At 34.0% G+C, this 17,321-nt stretch overlaps 1 protein-coding gene across 1 annotated transcript in view; it reads left to right on the forward strand.

Moving 5' to 3' along the window:
• Positions 1 to 243: 243 nt before the first annotated feature.
• The window catches only part of MESR3 (misexpression suppressor of ras 3), a 32,414-nt gene continuing 15,336 nt past the window's right edge, over positions 244 to 17,321 (forward strand). Inside the window, exon 1 of the mRNA XM_068288755.1 lies at positions 244 to 341. The gene's annotated coding sequence lies outside the window, so the exon portion shown is untranslated. The remainder of the gene's footprint in view (positions 342 to 17,321) is intronic.

Here is a 17,321-nt window from a genome sequence, read left to right on the forward strand (position 1 = left end):
TAATGTGTATACCCTGTTTAGAATAATAAGGCGTATATAACTCTTGGATCATGATACATAAAATATAATAATAAGAGTGTTCTTATTTGATAGAAACAAGCTAGTTGGACAAACCAATCCAAATCAACTTAGTATCTCATTAGTTAAACTTTTCTATGGTACCTCGGCGGGATACATATCTCATAGTCGTTTCACTTTTGGTGAAATATATATTTATGCATTTTTAAAAGAACATATTTAGATTTCCCATTTTCATTTCTTTTTCTCTCTCTTTCTCTTTTGTTGTCTTTCCAGCTTCTACTTTGTCTTCTGTTTGTAACAGTTTTGCATACACCGGAAATGTAAGTAGTCTTTTCATTAAATTTAACTTCAGTGTGCTATATTTTGTATTCTGTACTTAACCCCATAATCTATTTAAAATCTTAGTAAACTTTTACGTGACACTTTATTTTGTAATTTTATTATCATTCCTCGAGCGCATGATCCTAAAAATTTCATTTACAAACTGTAATAATAATTAGGCAACGACAGCGACGAGTTGAAAAGACGTTAAAATCTTGATATATCTTGCACTTGTGCTCTTCCATTTCCCCTGGCCCACCCACCCACTCTATACCTTAAACACGTTTCCACTCTGCGGGATTTCTAATTGTAGTTTAACTCTCTGACATAATTTATGGCGCTTTAAAGTTTTGTTCTTTTTCCTTTTTTTTTTTTTTGTTATTTTGTTTGTTGTTGTTGTGTTTGTGTTTTCTTCTACCTGTGCCGGAAATTCTGGGAATTTTTAAATTGCATTTTGAATAGCGAATTTCTCAGCTCACTTGATTTATGAATGACATTCTCTTGCAAAGATAGCAACTATTGATAGGGAGTTGTTTGGAATTTATCTTCTTCTAGTATTCAAATCTAGTACGATGTGATTTTTTAGGCTTTCTATATTCATGTGAACTTATTTTTGAATTGTAGCTTGACTTTGTGATTAATTCATGTGCTATATAAATTAGATTAATAAAGATAGTTTTTATAGGCAAGTTTTATTGTCCAATTATAATGTTTTTATTGATATTTCAACAGTAAGTGGATAAAGTAATTTAATTACCTTTAGATCGATAGTAAAATCTAAACACCTTTCAAATTAGTTTTCCAATTAGTTTTTAATCCCTATTAGTGCCTTTGAAATTTCCACAATGCTTTCTAATCTTTTTGATTGCAAATTTCATTTCGTTAACAACTTGTGGCAATGAAAAATTTCAATAACCTTCATTAAAAATTTCCCAATTATTTCCAATCTATAATGCAACTAATCTCTATGTGTACATACGTTTAAGATCTCGAGATTATTATTAATAAATGTACCTATTAAGATTATAATTTAAAAATATGTTGATTAAGATTATAAAGTTTTACAGCTGCTTGTGGTAATTTGTCATCAAACTGAAAATAACTAGTTTGTATAGGTTCTTGGTTCTATTGAATCGTGTCAATTGATTATTCAAGCTTCCGTTGTTTATTTTTCGTTTATACATATGCTTATGTAATCCCTCCATATATTGACGTGTCAATCCACAGGTACTGAAAGTTATATACGAGAATATAAATGTGTATACCATATAGATTTAGTATATACAAATATTGAGATGGGAGATACGCTTATTTGCTTGTTTACTTGTTGTTCGCTTAGTTGCTTAACATCTTTATGTACAGGAACGACACATGGCAATGTATCTGATAAATATGAATATGTACATATATACACGAGCACAATAATAATTTGCAAATAACCGTAAATGAGGCTTTTAGCGTCACGTTATATGTGCTTATTCATATGATGTATACATATATGTCGTATCTATATATACATATAAAATGACTGAAGACCGAGACAAGGCGGGGCCTGAGTTCTCTGACTTGGGTCGGTAAGTTCTCTGGAACTGTTTGTCGGTCACATGTGACCTCCAGCTGCTGTCAGTCGTTGTTCTTCTCTCAAAATTTTGTGTGGGAACCAAAAACTTTATTTTGCATTGATATTTAGCATTAAATCAGAAATCATTATTATAATCAAGTTGTGAGTCGTTTATAGTCAGTTTAATGCTTTATTGTTTGTATTTGCCAGTGTTTCAGTTTAATTAGTTTCGCACACTTTTTCATGACATCATCATCATCATCATCAACTGAAATGCACTTTATTTATCATTCACGTTCATTCTCTTTAGCCCCTACCCTTTTCGTATGTTCAAAAGATTAATTAAAGGTCTCATCTTTGATAAATGAACTTTTGGGTATCTTTTTTTTTTTTAGCTGTTCTTCGATATGGCCAACGGGCAGTTTTGGTTTTTAAGCAGGTTGTCCAATCAAATTAAATCCAGCAGTAATGAACTGCAAATACCCTCAAGCCTTTCAATTTATTTGATATTCTCATTGTAGTCTTATTTTGTTGTATTTATTTAGTATGCAAAATTTATTTTATAAATAAACTAACAAATCTCCCTCGTACTTCCTCCACCTTCATCCAGCGATTTATTAGCAAAACGAATTGTAAATATTTGCCAGCAGTAAAGCAAAATTTATATTTAAGCCTGACATTAGTTTTTTTGTTTTGTGTTTTTGCTGTTTTTGGCTTAATTGGCATTATGCGACGCGTGTCCACACAGAAACCACAAAAAAGTAGACAGAGAGGGTTGTTTGACAAGTTTTAAAAACTAATTTCAAAAAGATTTAGTGACTAGCAAAGAATTAAATAAATATGAGTATATTTAATATTTTAAATATCATTTTTCTGCATAGATTTTCAAAATCTTTATTATCTATGTAAATCTTTATAATTGTGTTTTGCGGAATAGTTTAATATAGATTTTGATAAGTAAATCTTAAAACTAAATATAAATACATATATGGCAGATGTTAAAGGACTTGAAACCAAATCATATAATTGGCTTATAACAAAGATCCTAAATCCTTTATAAGTTCCGAGAATAATTGCTTAGCTTTAATATGTTATATTATGTATAATGATTTTGAATATACCCATAAAGAAGACTTTTGTATTAAATATGTTTTTGAGTTGTTGAGAGTCCAAATCTAATACATTTTGCTATTAGTGTTTAACTATATTTTACGACCACAAAAGTAAAAAATAAAATACAAAGCACTAAAATTATTCTCTTTTAAACTGACATTTCCATTAACCTTTTCTTGTTTTAAGAGTTTTTGTTTTGTTTGTCCATCTCTACTTTTTGGGTTTAATATGTTTTTGGAATGCAAAACAAAACAAGAATCTTCAGATTTGCATTTTAAATATTTTATGCTATTTGCATGAAATTCCACCTCATAATATATTCCACTTTAAATTACACTGGCTTCGATTTCGAAGTAGGCTAAAGACGTTTTGCAAATTATTGAATATTTTGAGCTGAATTGAAGTCGTGGTTTTTATTTCTCTGCTTTAGACCTGGTTCAAAGTAATTACATTTTTAGATATATACATTTTTTTATTTGTAAATCGTATCTACCCACAGACAGGTGCATTACTTTAGTTTTGCAAAGTGGAAAAAATGCGTTTATGCCAGCAACTGCAACACTGTTTTTGTTGTTGTTGTTGTTTTTAGAGCCACAGTTGCGTAGCTGGCTAAGCCCACATAGGGGATATCAAAATTGGGTTAAGCAACTTGCCAGGCTGGTAGGCAGACAGAGGCAGGCAGGTTGCCAGGTGTCGAAGTCACTTTTTTTTTCGTTGAATGAAAATGAAAGCAGCTCTGATGGGGCAGCTCTGTGTAAGCAATCAGAAGTTGAGTTGAAGTGGGTCGTTTCAGATTTTCGCTAGGCAAGAAATTTAAGAAAGTGAACTGTACATGATCTAGCCAAGTCATAGTCATTACAAAGTACAAAAAGACTAAGCCAAATGTTTGTTTTACAATTGTGATTTACATTCATTATCAACCATCAGTGGTTGCTCTTTGTTCAGTGGGGCGCGAACGTGGGAGAATATCTAGTACGTATACCTTAATTTGTACGAGAAAGTCTTACAAATGTTAATGTTGTAGTTTTAGTTGTTGTTGCTGTTGTTTTGGTGTCATCTTGTCAACATTTGGAGAAAAACTTTTCCTCGATACGAGCATTAACTATTTGTGTGCAAAAGGATTAGCCATAAAACTCATTTGCATGACAAGCTGACGGAAGCCAATAAATTGATTCACGCAACATGGTCTCGAAAACAAGATTTTTGATTATACACATTCATACTGTATGTGCGTGTGTGTGTGTGTGTAAAACAAATCACTTTTACCTGGGTTACATATCACCTGCAGCAACAGCAAGAGCAGCAGCCGCATCAGTTGGAATTTTTTTGGGCGTCGTCCCTGGCTTTCTTCTCTAACCAGTTTGTCTGCTAGTAACTCGCACTCCCTCATTCTCTCTGCCTCTCAGATTTATTGGCAATACTCATTTTTAGAGTTTTTTTTTTTTTTTTTTGTACAAATTGCCTTAGCAATTTTTGCGGTTACCTCCCATCATCCTCTCGCCTTATGCTGGCACCTTTCGGCGAAAGTCTTTGACTTGATTTGGGTTTTAATACTATATATATTTTATAGTGGTTGTGTCTGATTAAGGCGTTGTCCCAACTCTGCTCTGGTTATGGTTAACTTTGCGGCCAATGTATTTTAGGCTTGAACAAAAAAACCTTAATTAAAGCCAAGATTGTAGCCTGGCACGATTTCAATTTCCAGCTGGAAAAAAAAACAAAACAAAAGCACACAAAAAACTTCAAATGAGTCTCGGCGATTGAGAAACCGCATTACTGAGCGTGCCACTATCATTAAATCAGTTAACAACAATTGTAATAACTAGATTATGATCTAAAGTTAGCCCAACATTACGTACTTGAAACAAAGTAATATCATCAAGTGTTGAGTTTTGTCAAGTTCCCAGCTGATACTTAAATTTACTCTACAATTCCAACATTCATTTTTATTACTTCCGCTTCTTGTTCTTTCGAAATGTTCAGCTTAACAATTTCGTCTATGAAATCAATTAAATTCTATGTGACTTGAATTCCATTAATATTCAGTAGCAATTCTTTAAAAAAAAAGTTGGAACTTATTCGATTATTAGTATTCAATTTGTTTTAACTATAAAGTGTAAATTCAATAACAAAATATAGTATGTGACTTGAATTTCATTATATTAGGACCCTTAATATCTAAAAGAAAGTTATATGGGCTTCTATGAATTCAGATATACATAAAATGTATGTAGATAAAACTAAAAATATTTTAATTTAAGAAGAATTTTTATCGAAATATCTTCCAATACTTTCTTTATTCATATAGATGGCAGTAAAGTCTACTACTTTAAGATTTGTGAATGAAATCAGAGTTAATCTTAAACCAAATTGAGAACTAAAACAGACTTAAGATGTTAATGAAAAGACTTAAAGGTTTACCTTAAAACAAAATGCAAAACTTTTGACAAAAAAAAAAAATTTCATTCAGTAAAACATAAATAGTTAATTAGAATGAAGAATGTTTTATACTTTATGTAAATTGGAAATAGTTTTTTTTTTTTGCTGTCATTTTATGATACCAATAAACTTGATCAACTTTGAAGTTGGTTTTGCTTTTTTATGACAAAACGATGGCTATTAAAAACAGTTGCTATAGTGAAAAATGTTCCACTAAACTGATGAAAATCTATTGTTTGAACGCTGTCAATATGAAATTCACATAAATCTCTGATGAAGAGGGTGCCAAAGGGAACGAGGAGGAGGTCGCCAGGAAAACCCATAATATATGTTTGTTTATATGTATATTTGCTCCACTTATTTGCATAGATTGAACCAAAATAAATTTGTTTGTTCGCCATGTGTCACGTGATTTGGCCAGAGAGTCAAGCCAATTTTTCTGGGTCCCATTCCCAAATAAATTTCTTCTGTGTGTGTGTGTCTGTGATGTGCATTTGACACGATATATATTATGTATTCAGGTTTGTCATCAATATCATAGCAACATCTATAATAAAAAATATACAACGAAAAATTGTTAAGGCTTGGCAGTGTTTGGCCTGACAACGGCAGCTAGTAAATTGAAACTTTTTCTTTCATTTATTCCCATTTTGATTTCATTTGGTGCGTTCTTTTCTTATCAAACATATCAAATTGGAATGTTGCTTGATTGGTTTTTCAAACACACACACACAGACACATACGCATACTTCCATATAAGGATGATAATAAACATAAACAAGAGTTTTTAATTAACAAACAAACAAAAACGAAAAAAAGTTCAACATAAAGCAATTTGTGGAATGTTTCCTGCAATTTTTTGTTTTCGAAAACTGGTTGAAAGAGGAAACTCTCATCTGGAAGCTGGTTTCCATTTTTGCACCTACCAGAACTTGTTCCTGTTTAATGTATTAACAAAATTATTATCAACCTGCTAAATGGAAAGTTCAATTGATACGCAAAAACAATCGAAGCAAATTTTGGTTTCAATGAGGAGGAAGAAACAAAAGTTCTTCTTTACTTATGCAAAAATTTATGAATGAATTCAAATGTAATGATTTCTTTCTAGAGAAAGAAGTTTCTTTCCCTTATTTTCTAGTTAGTTAACAAAAAGTACTTAGGAAATGCTTCGGGCACCGCGCTATTAGAAAGCTATTAAAAGAATATTGGATCACTGAAAAGTTCTAAGCAAAACTGAGCAATTCTTAACTTTAATAAGCCATAACTCTGTCAAATTCTCAATCTATTTTTTAAAAGGCATATCCTATTTTAATGCTGTTAAATTCAGCTTTAAATTAAAAGATTAGGAACGATTGAAGATTGAATATTTCGTAAGCCAAACTAATAAAAACTCATCTCGACCTTTGGCAAGACATCAAGAAAATGTAAGCAAAATTTAAAAAACTTTACACGTATTTACCCAAAGCCCTTGAAAATCAGCTCCATGTACATATACATATGTATGTATATGTCTGAACATAAAGTACATAATACCCATCCGAAAAAAACAAAGTGCCGAGCATGACATTTAAAACATGACCAAGACTTTTTACAATTGTATCAATGAATTGCATGCTAATTAGGCTTCGACGAATGATTGATGGTTGAATGAATGTCTGGTAGGTAAGGAATGAATGACTGGTGAATGAATGGATTAAAACACTTACAAACTAATCGTATTTCACTGTAGCATTTCGACTTCACACCCACCACAAAACTTGGCACAAAAATTGTTTTTCTGTGATTTTTATTTTCGGCAATTGCAAAAGTTTCGCTTTCAAGCAAAACCATTTTTTGAAGGTCTTTGGACAAGACAATTGCTGGTGAGTTGGCCTTTTGTTTGCTTGACAGAGGAGGCCAAGTCGTCCGTCAGTGAAAGAAAGTTCAACTACAAATACTTAAAATGTGGGTGTTAAATTTAATTACTGCCAAATACTAAAAGTATCTTTTTATTCAAAATAAAATAAAGCCAATAGAAACAAAAAAAGAGAGTCGTAAATAATTTGACTGACAAATAAGCCCAAAAGGTGTCCAAGTTTCCCCCAATGTTTGATGTCCCCCGCCCCACCACCCGCAGACCTCATCGCATCACATGAAATCTCAGGCCATAAAACATAATATTGGAGTTGGACTTTCACTCTTGTGTATTTTGCTAACTTGTTGTTATGACCAACAGAGCGAGCATTGATCTCACCCATAGCCCCCCGCTGCCGCTCTCCGAATTCCACCACCCCTCTAGTCTAGTGATGAGCAATTTTGGCGTGTCCAAGTTTTTTTTTTACCTATGAGAAGACAAACCACAACCAATCAAAACTCTCTTCGTTGACCAGTAGAATTTCACTTTTTGTCTCTATAGATTTTATTTTTATATACCTACATTTTTTTTATTTGATAATTTTGATTAACATAAATTTCATTGTCACTGTTTGTCGTCTTTAATTGGACTATATGAACGGCAATTTTGTCAGTTCATCAATCAATCAAATGCCACATATTATCATCATTGTCATAAAAATCAACAAAATTGATTTCCATTCCGTTGAATCGCATGCAGATAATGTTGACTAGTTGTATGTTGTATGTTTCAGTTTTATGAGTTTTTTGACGCTTGGACATTTGTTGCAATTAACAGCAAATTTGCAACCAGTTTTGAACCATTCATCTGCATGCAACTGCAAAAACACCACAAAAAAAAAATGAAACTAATAGTACCTATATTTTTCTAAGAAAAATAAGAGGCTTCTTTTTTTGTGGCCATTTTTCTTTCAGCTTCTATGTTTGGTTGTGTCTTTTTGTTATTTTGTGTTTTTTTGTTATTTTTGTCATTACAATGGCTGCACAAATGTGCACAGTGGCTCCCTCACGACTTCTTTACCCCTTCCACCGATCCACCCTTCCAACCGACCACCATTGTTGTCGTAAAAACTTTGTTGTTGCCTAGCTGCAACGCGTTGACAACAAATGGCACTAAATTTTTGGCATTGCATAATAAACTCTTCGGCATTGTTGTTGCCGTTGATGATGCTGCTGCTAAATTAAGTTGGTGGCGGAGGGGAAGGTGAAGCGGCGGGGTTTGAGTGGCGTGTTGCTTCTTCATAGTTCACTAGACTTTGCTCTGCCCCACCAACTAAGACAATAACTTTTCTTATGATGCCATTATTCACGTGGAAGAGAAAAAGTTAAGCCCAAGAAGGCGCTGCTGTTGCCTGCTGTGAGAAATTGTGATGGGTGAAGAGTGAAAAAGGGGATGAGGGCAAAAATCAAGCAAGTTTTTGGGCAACAGATTTGTTAAGAAAATGGCCAAAATGTTCCTTATTGATACGATATAGAAACTGAGACTGTAACTACAACTGTTTGATATCCATTTCACAATGTAACAAACTTTATAGATTAAACAACCAAAAAGTAAATATCCCTGGAAACTTATAGATAAAACAGTATATGTATTCACTTTAGGGAATACACTGATCAAAATAATAGTGACAAAGTATAAAAAAAAAAAGCTTCCACCTCCCATCGATTTTTTACATCCTTTTGTTAGTTGTAAAAAACTTTGAATAATGCAAAGAATCTTTATTCGCTTAAGTTATGCATACATATATCCAAATTAAATAGTTTGGAGTAGTTCCGGAGAAAATCTCTCTTCCTTTCTCTCTCTCTCCTCTTTAGGAGGTTCTTTAACATTAAAGGAGTTCAAAATTGAATATCATTTTTAATAAGAAACTTAATTCAATAAATAATTTCGCTTAACGTCAAAGCAAAGCAAAGTTTCTTATGAATTAAATCTTGCAAAAAAGTTGAGTTAATTTGAAGGAATGGAAAAAAAAGTCATAAAGTGTATAAAACCTTCGGTGTCTCAAAACTTTCCAGACTGTCACATTTTATTTTCTTTGTCTTCGGTTTAAAGTTTAAGTTACTTTAGCTTTATTTTAATCCCATCAGGCTTAGAATATCTTTGACTGTTTTCCTTCTCCATTGTCTGTGCTTCGTTCTCTTTCAATTTCATTTAGCTGATTAACTTGAGATTACTTTCTGTTGCAATATACGAATTCTCGATAATCAGTCAATTTGAATTAGGCTTACCATATATGTATATGTAAGTAGCTTGGAGTTGGGATTTTGTGCTCTTCCTAATTTATATCAAGTCATAAATCAAGTGATATTCAGTTTGGCCCTTTTTAGCATTGACAAAAATTTCACTTTGATTATGGCAAATGGCAAGCTTAGGACTTGGCAGATGGTTGCATGTTGCAGCTGCAACAAACAGCTCTTCTGCTTCGTCTACAACCAAACCACTCATTCTATGTGCAACTCTTTCTGTGTCGGCATGATTTTCGCAATCAGTTGGAAAGCAGCTTCAACTCCGCGTGACATTTGACTTGCCAGAGGCTAGAGTAGAGTGGAGTGGTGTGGAGTGGATGAGAGGCAGGGAAATTGTGTGGATGGAGGACTGGCAAAACGTAATCTAGTGTAGGAGCTTTACAGGGTTTGCCTCCTTTTTCTCTTTTTTTGGGTTTTCATCTGACACGATGTCTGGTGCCAAATGATGCGCAATTTATGTATGCATGATGTCAAGGGGGGATTTGTACGAGGAAAACGGGCGAAGCTGAGGATAAAGGGAAATAGAGTTAGACAAGTGAAACTAATTTTCTGATCCGTAAGGTATGCAAAATACATATATATACATAAAGAAACTGACGACTTCGAGCATGACATTGTTAGCGCCTCTCTTAAATTGTGTCAAAATGTCGTTCAATTAACTTTTCGAGCTAGCTTCATGATAAGGAAAGCCTTTCATAACAATAGCTTTAGAAGGGTAAGTGATTGAAGTAGGGGGGTGGGGAGGCAATAGATTGATAGCCCATGGCGGGGTTGCGGCACCACATAGCACCGACTCTCTTTTCTTTCTAATCAGGCACGTAAATAAAGTTAAAGTTTATATACAAACATGGGACAAACCCCTAGCTCGAAGCGTACCAGATTGCCTTTGGGCTATCAATTGAACACACCTCACACACACACACACACACACACACTGTGTCCCTCTTTTAACAATGGCAGCCAAATGACATCAACAACAACATCAGCTATACTTTATATCCATACTTATACACATATCTGGTATATGTTTTTATATATACACGACATATGTACGTACACAAATAGGTGGTAGGGTAGGGTTTCTGGGAGAAGGGGTTGCCCTGCGGCAACTACAATAAAAATTGCTTCTAGTACAACGCTTGTAACATTTGATTAGCAGCAACGGGACTGTGCGGTTCAGTTACCATTTGCCTCACACACCCCGATTCACTAACCACTACTCTCCGCCCTTTTTGGCCCTTGTATTGTACCCATTGCTATCCTTAACAAAAAAAATGACTAGCATATTGCTGCTCAGTGCACTTGGGGCAATGGCAATTAGAGGTTAACTCGGTATATGCTCCAGCTACAAACTGAGAGCTAGAGAGCTGCAATTTGCCTCCCACATTCTGCCTCCTTCTAAACTCTACTAGTAGTTGTGAGATGCGTATATGTGTGCGGTATCGTTAGGTTGGTTAATATACAACATGTTCTTGTCCCGACTTCGGCCCATTTGTAAGCAAGTACAATGTAAACTTGGTGATATAGTTACCCAAAAATGAAAGGGAAAGAAAAAATCCAACTACAACTTGACTAGTGCCCAAGTGCAACCAAGTGTGTGGCACATGAAATGAGGGGAGCCAAGAGAAAGAGCTAGAGAGCAGTGATCCGGGGGAGGGAAACTGTGTTTGAGTTGTAGGAGTTGTTGCCATTGTGGTCACAAGTGAAAACTTCGTGTAGACTTTAGTTTGCCAAGCTTAAATATATTGTCAAGAAAGTTTTGTCAAAACTCTCTGCAAACACAAACCACACAAACACTCGTAAAGTTAAGTCAACCGATTTAAGTGTGTGTGTAAGGAAAATCTTCAGCAATATATTATAATCTATGTGAAATTGATAAAGTTAATTTGCCAAACAAAAATACATATCATATTTTCAGTGTCCTTTAAAAGTCATTGGAATGCCAAACAAAATGCCAAAAATTACTGCCATAACAATGAGAAAGTGCGTAAAATTTTCCTGTAGTACCTAATGCCAGCTAATACTATCTATTTATATTCAAAATAAAATGAACAGTACTTCAGTTAAGTAAAAGTTACTTGTAATACTTCCGTTGTTAATGTTAAGTGCACTAACAATCTGAAATAAATTTAAGTATTTAAGTACAATTTAAAGGCTTTTAAAACGTGTTTTATGTATGTAAGTACTTTATCTACTGGTTTTGATTTGACATTGTTTTGTAGACTGAATTTTATAGTTTAAAACTAAAGTCTTCCGACTAATTAAAGTATTTGAAAAACATTTGAGTTACATTTTACTAACGAAAACAAATTAATGTTCTTCTCCTTGTAATTTATAAGATAAGGAAAACTCTCAGAAGGAGAAAAATACATAGTTTAATATTAGCCAGGAGATCTAAAACTCGTTTCAAGTTTAGGTTTTAAAGAGTTTAAGGTTATGTCACAACTTTATGAGGTTATGTTGCCTGCAGAACTGTACTTGCATTTGCATTTTCAAGCATTTCCTTTCTAAATTGAAGTTTATTCTCATTTCACTTGAACGCCCTTTAGGATTTAAGCCCATTTATGGGTCATCTTAACGCTTGACCTGCAATCATTTTGTGAATTAACATTTCTGATTTACATTTATCATAAATTAAGTTAAACTGCGGCCAAATGTGTTACAACAGCAACAGCAACAAATGTAACAATTTTCAATTTCCATGAATTATGGCAGCGCGCATTTGAAAATAAATTGCCAATGCATGCGGTTGATATACGTTCCTCTAACTGTTATTAATTATGCATTTTAATTTAATTAAATTAGCACAGACACACACACACAAACAGATGAAGAGAGATAAGATAGTTTGCATTTAATGCTTGTTTGACTTTACATAATTTACGCTAATTTCTCTTATGTATATTCAATTGTAAATGGTAAATTTATGTCACAATAAGGAATAAACTTAATATACATAATTTACACCTGTGTCGGCATTATATATAGACCCATTATGTGTGGCATTTAAATGTGTTTAACGATATGAATTTCAATTTCTAAAACTCAAAAGGAAAATGTGGAAAGGAAAATCATGTTGTCAAAAAGGAAAACACCCTGTTTGTTTTCTATTATGTTTCTTTCCATGTGACAAACTTTGGTTAATTTCCGGCTACACGGAAATGTGCACAATTTAATATCAAGTTGAAATACCACACAACGTTTTTTTTTTTTTTTTTACTTTGGTTAAAATTAAAGCAGACATAGTCCCCCCATCGACTTATATCTTCATTTTACATACCCTGTAAACGTTTAAAATATATATGAAGGGATATAGAAGGAGTATTTCACCCTTCATAGATCTTGCAAGAAAGGAAACCCTAAATTTTTATGTTGTTTATTATAAATTTAATTGTAATTTATAGAGATTATATATTAAGATTAAAGAAAACGATGTTGATTATAGAAAGATATGCCATGGATAATAGAAAGATAGATTTCGAAAGATTATAGAAAGGTATACCATATTTTATGGTTCTCATTTATATAGTTAATTTTTGTTATAGCAAATAATAAATAAAATTTAAGAAAGCCATACAGTTGTTCTCACTAACTTTAATGTTTGATGATACATAGAACGTCTTAGTATACATCTTAACTTCTTCGAGGAAATCAAAAAGTCGTCTCTCGGTCTCAGAATACTGTATGATTTTTTTTGAACTAGCCAAGCAGAAGTTGTCTTGGCATGTATTTTTCTTCGTTTTTTTTTTTTCATATCTCCCTGTGCAGATCTCCCCCCTACTGAGAGTTGATAATTTTCTGCTTGACTCCCCTGTTTGGACCTCAACCACTGTTGGGGCATGTGCTTCTAGAGCTGCTGCTGTTGTTGCTGTTGCTTTTAATTAGAATTAGCAACTCAACTTGCCACAAAATGAAATGTACTCACACATTTATGGGAGTCAAATAAGGGGGTGGGTGGGTGTAAGGGACGGAGGCAAAGTGTCGACGAGCTTGAGAGGCATCTAACCCAACTCAGCTTAACTCAAGTGAAGACATTTTTCGGCTTTGCCTTAAGATGATAATAATTTTTGCCGTGAAAACATAAATTTAACTTGTTTTTATGGTATATACACACACACACACACGCACAGTCATACATGTGGCCTTTTATTTTTTGGCTTCCCCCTTCCAGTTACAACTTTCTGAGGCAGATTTTCCATCTGATTTTCTTGGAAAATTAACAACACTCGTGGCTTTGATTTATCGCGATAAGCGGATGTTCTTGTTTGTTTGTTGTTGTTTCTTGTTCTTCTTGCCATTGCCCCTGTTGTTTGTTTGTTTGTTAGTTGTTGCTGCTGCTGCTGTCATTGTTGCTCCTCTATCTTCTACCAAAAAGTTCCCTTGGTTTATGTCTTTTCCGCCCCGCATCATAATATTATGCAGATTGATTTTGGCATTAAATTAATTAAGTTATCTAGTTTCGGGTTTCTTTATGATAAATGGTTTTCACAATTTTCAGAAGGTAATTGACAATGAAGGTTAAGAGATTTCCCTTAAATTGGTTAATAAAAAGGTCTTTCTGAAATGAGACAAATTTATGATTTGAAAACCGTTTAAAGACTCTTTTCCACGGATTCCCTTAACTACCATAATGTTAGAAGGTTTCTCTTTATAACACTCAATTACATTGCTAATGACGTTTTTCCATACACAATTGATAAAATATTTAAAAGTATCAGAAGCATTTCAAGGTTAATTATTATTTAGTTTCCATCAAATGATACTTCAACTAAGTTGAATTTCTGACGACATTGAAAAGTTGTATCTCAGTTTTCTTTTAAAAGATCCCCTGCATAGTTTCAAGAAGTAAAACAAATCTGTCAACTTTAAAAACTTTAAGATATATGAAACTAACTTCTCTTCTACAATAAGTTCCATTTGAAACCACTTAAGTGACTTAAAGCCAAACTAATTACAACTAATGCGCTACAAAGACAACTAATAATTACAAGGTCTGCCAATTTCTGTTATAAAGAACTGGGTCATACACAACTGCAATTGTCAAAGTTAAAGTTTCAGCAAACTGGAGATGAGTACAAAGAAAAAATATCAAAGAAGTTAAATTCGGCTATGCCGAAGTTTATATACCCTTGCAGTCCTTGACAATAATAATTTCACATGTTCAAAATTTCTTTTCTGCAACTCAATTCATTAATATACAAACAAAACAATTTTACTCTTCATACTATGTACAATTTGTTCTTCTTCTTCCTCATTCCCTAGCAAGCAACGCACGCATACACATACAGTTTATGTAGCGTTGCGTCTGTGTATGCATGTGCTCTGTTAACAGATGGTGACGTAGTAGGCAGCAAGCAGAGCTGCGGAGCGATTGAACCGATTTATATAGACTGTAACTTGTGTTCTATTTATCCGATCAGGGTCAAATTTTGGGATCTGAGATTTTATATCAAATTCTATTATATTGGTAAATTTCATGGGGATACTCCAATTTTTGCAAAAATTTTGTTCCAGAGCTATATGATATAGTAGTCCGATCCCAAAGATTTTCATACTTTATCTCACCCGGGTAAAAAAGCTCCCAAAAAATTTCATCCCGATAGCTCTTAAGATGGCTGAGTAAAACGCGTACGCACCGACGGACAGACGGACAGACGGACAGACGGACAGACGGACATGGCTATATCGACTTAGCTTTCATGCTGATCAAGAATATATATACTTTATGGGGTCGGAAACGTCTCCTTCTGTGCGTTACAAACATCTGACCAATTTTATAATACCCTCTGCAAGGGTATAAAAAAAGAGATACAAGTGCATTTTTTTAAAATTTTTTTTTATACCCTTGCAGAGGGTATTATAAAATTGGTCAGATGTTTGTAACGCACAGAAGGAGACGTTTCCGACCCCATAAAGTATATATATTCTTGATCAGCATGAGAAGCTAAGTCGATATAGCCATGTCCGTCTGTCCGTCGGTGCGTACGCGTTTTACTCAGCCATCTTAAGAGCTATCGGGATGAAATTTTTTTGGGAGCTTTTTTTTACCCGGGTGAGATAAAGTATGAAAATCTTTGGGATCGGACTACTATATCATATAGCTCTGGAACAAAAATTTTTGCAAAAATTGGAGTATCCCCATGAAATTTACCAATATAATAGAATTTGATATAAAAATCTCAGATCCCAAAATTTGACCCTGATCGGATAAATAGAACACAAGTTACAGTCTATATAAATCGGTTCAATCGCTGCCGGCAGCTCTGCTTGCTGCCTACTACGTCACCATCTGTTAACAGAGCACATGCATACACACACAGACGCAACGCTACATAAACTGTATGTGTATGCGTGCGTTGCTTTGCTTAGGGAATGAGGGAAGAAGAAGAACAAATTGTACATAGTATGAAGAGTAAAATTGTTTTGTTTGTATATTAATGAATTGAGTTGCAGAAAAGAAATTTTGAACATGTGAAATTATTATTGTCAAGGACTGCAAGGGTATATAAACTTCGGCATAGCCGAATTTAACTTCTTTGATATTTTTTGTGTGTTTTTGCATCGGTCTCTTTGGCGTAATGGCACCTCGGGAATAATGCCTAGACACATAAATTAATTAAAAGTCGGAAACAGATAAAAATATAGCTACATAAGAACTACACAGTGAATATAAAGGGGGGAGGATGAGGATGAGGAGGAGTCGCGACAGTTTGGCTGACAATAATTAAAGCAACTGTGCACAGACCTGCAGTGAGACAAACAGACACGGGACAGAGACACAGTGAAAACTGCATAAAGGCAAACAAACAAATCAACAAACAGCAGCTGCACGCACACTCATCATCCATCCTCATCCTCATCCACATTCACATCTTCATCCTCTTATATAAACGTCATCATCGTCAGAACCAAGCAACCAGCCAGCCAGCCAACATCATCATCAAAAGATGCTGCCGAGTCATTCCAACTTCATGGCAGTTTGAAGGGCGGCGGCTGCTGCTGCTGCTGCTGCAGTTGCATGCTACTCCATGTGGCAATTATGTGAATGCTGCACAAATTGAAAAAGTAAAGCCACCCAACCCAACCGAAACTTAACTCAAAGTCAGTTCGTGTCTATATTCTACATATTTCAACAGCAATTCTGCTCTCACACACAATTTGTCAGTCCCTTTCTTCATACAGCAGTTACTCAACAAAATGATAATAATAAAACTCTACACACACACACACACACACATTCACACTCGACACCCAAGTTTAATTGTTAAACAAATAAAAGAAAGAAAAATATAAAGAAGTAGCAGAATTAAAGGCCAACACATTTATTCAGTTTTTGTATCTTTTATGATTACTTCTCTTTGCGCCCCTCTTCAGAGGTCGCGTGGGTTTGCTCGCACTTTACTTTTTGTCTTCTTGTTAAATTTTTGATGATAATTCTCTCATATAATTTTAGCTGACTGTGTGAAATATTCAAAATGTTGACCATAACCAAGAAGAGTTTGTGGTTGCCCGCAACTATTAAGCTGAGCATCATTTTGTGGGCAAAAAGTTCTCATGCAATTAGACATGGAATTTTTGCTCAAGTAGAAATGATGGTTTAATGTTAGTGGAGAAGTGCAAAAGTTCTTCAATTATTATTAAAAATATAAGTTCAACAATTTAATTAGCATAATTCCATGTTTTTTTTCAAATTTATAATCTTAATTCGATAAAGTTATGCTTTATT

Source organism: Drosophila tropicalis, unplaced genomic scaffold (assembly GCF_018151085.1).
Source record: "Drosophila tropicalis isolate 14030-0801.00 unplaced genomic scaffold, ASM1815108v1 contig_1187, whole genome shotgun sequence".
Lineage (NCBI taxonomy): Eukaryota > Metazoa > Arthropoda > Insecta > Diptera > Drosophilidae > Drosophila > Drosophila tropicalis.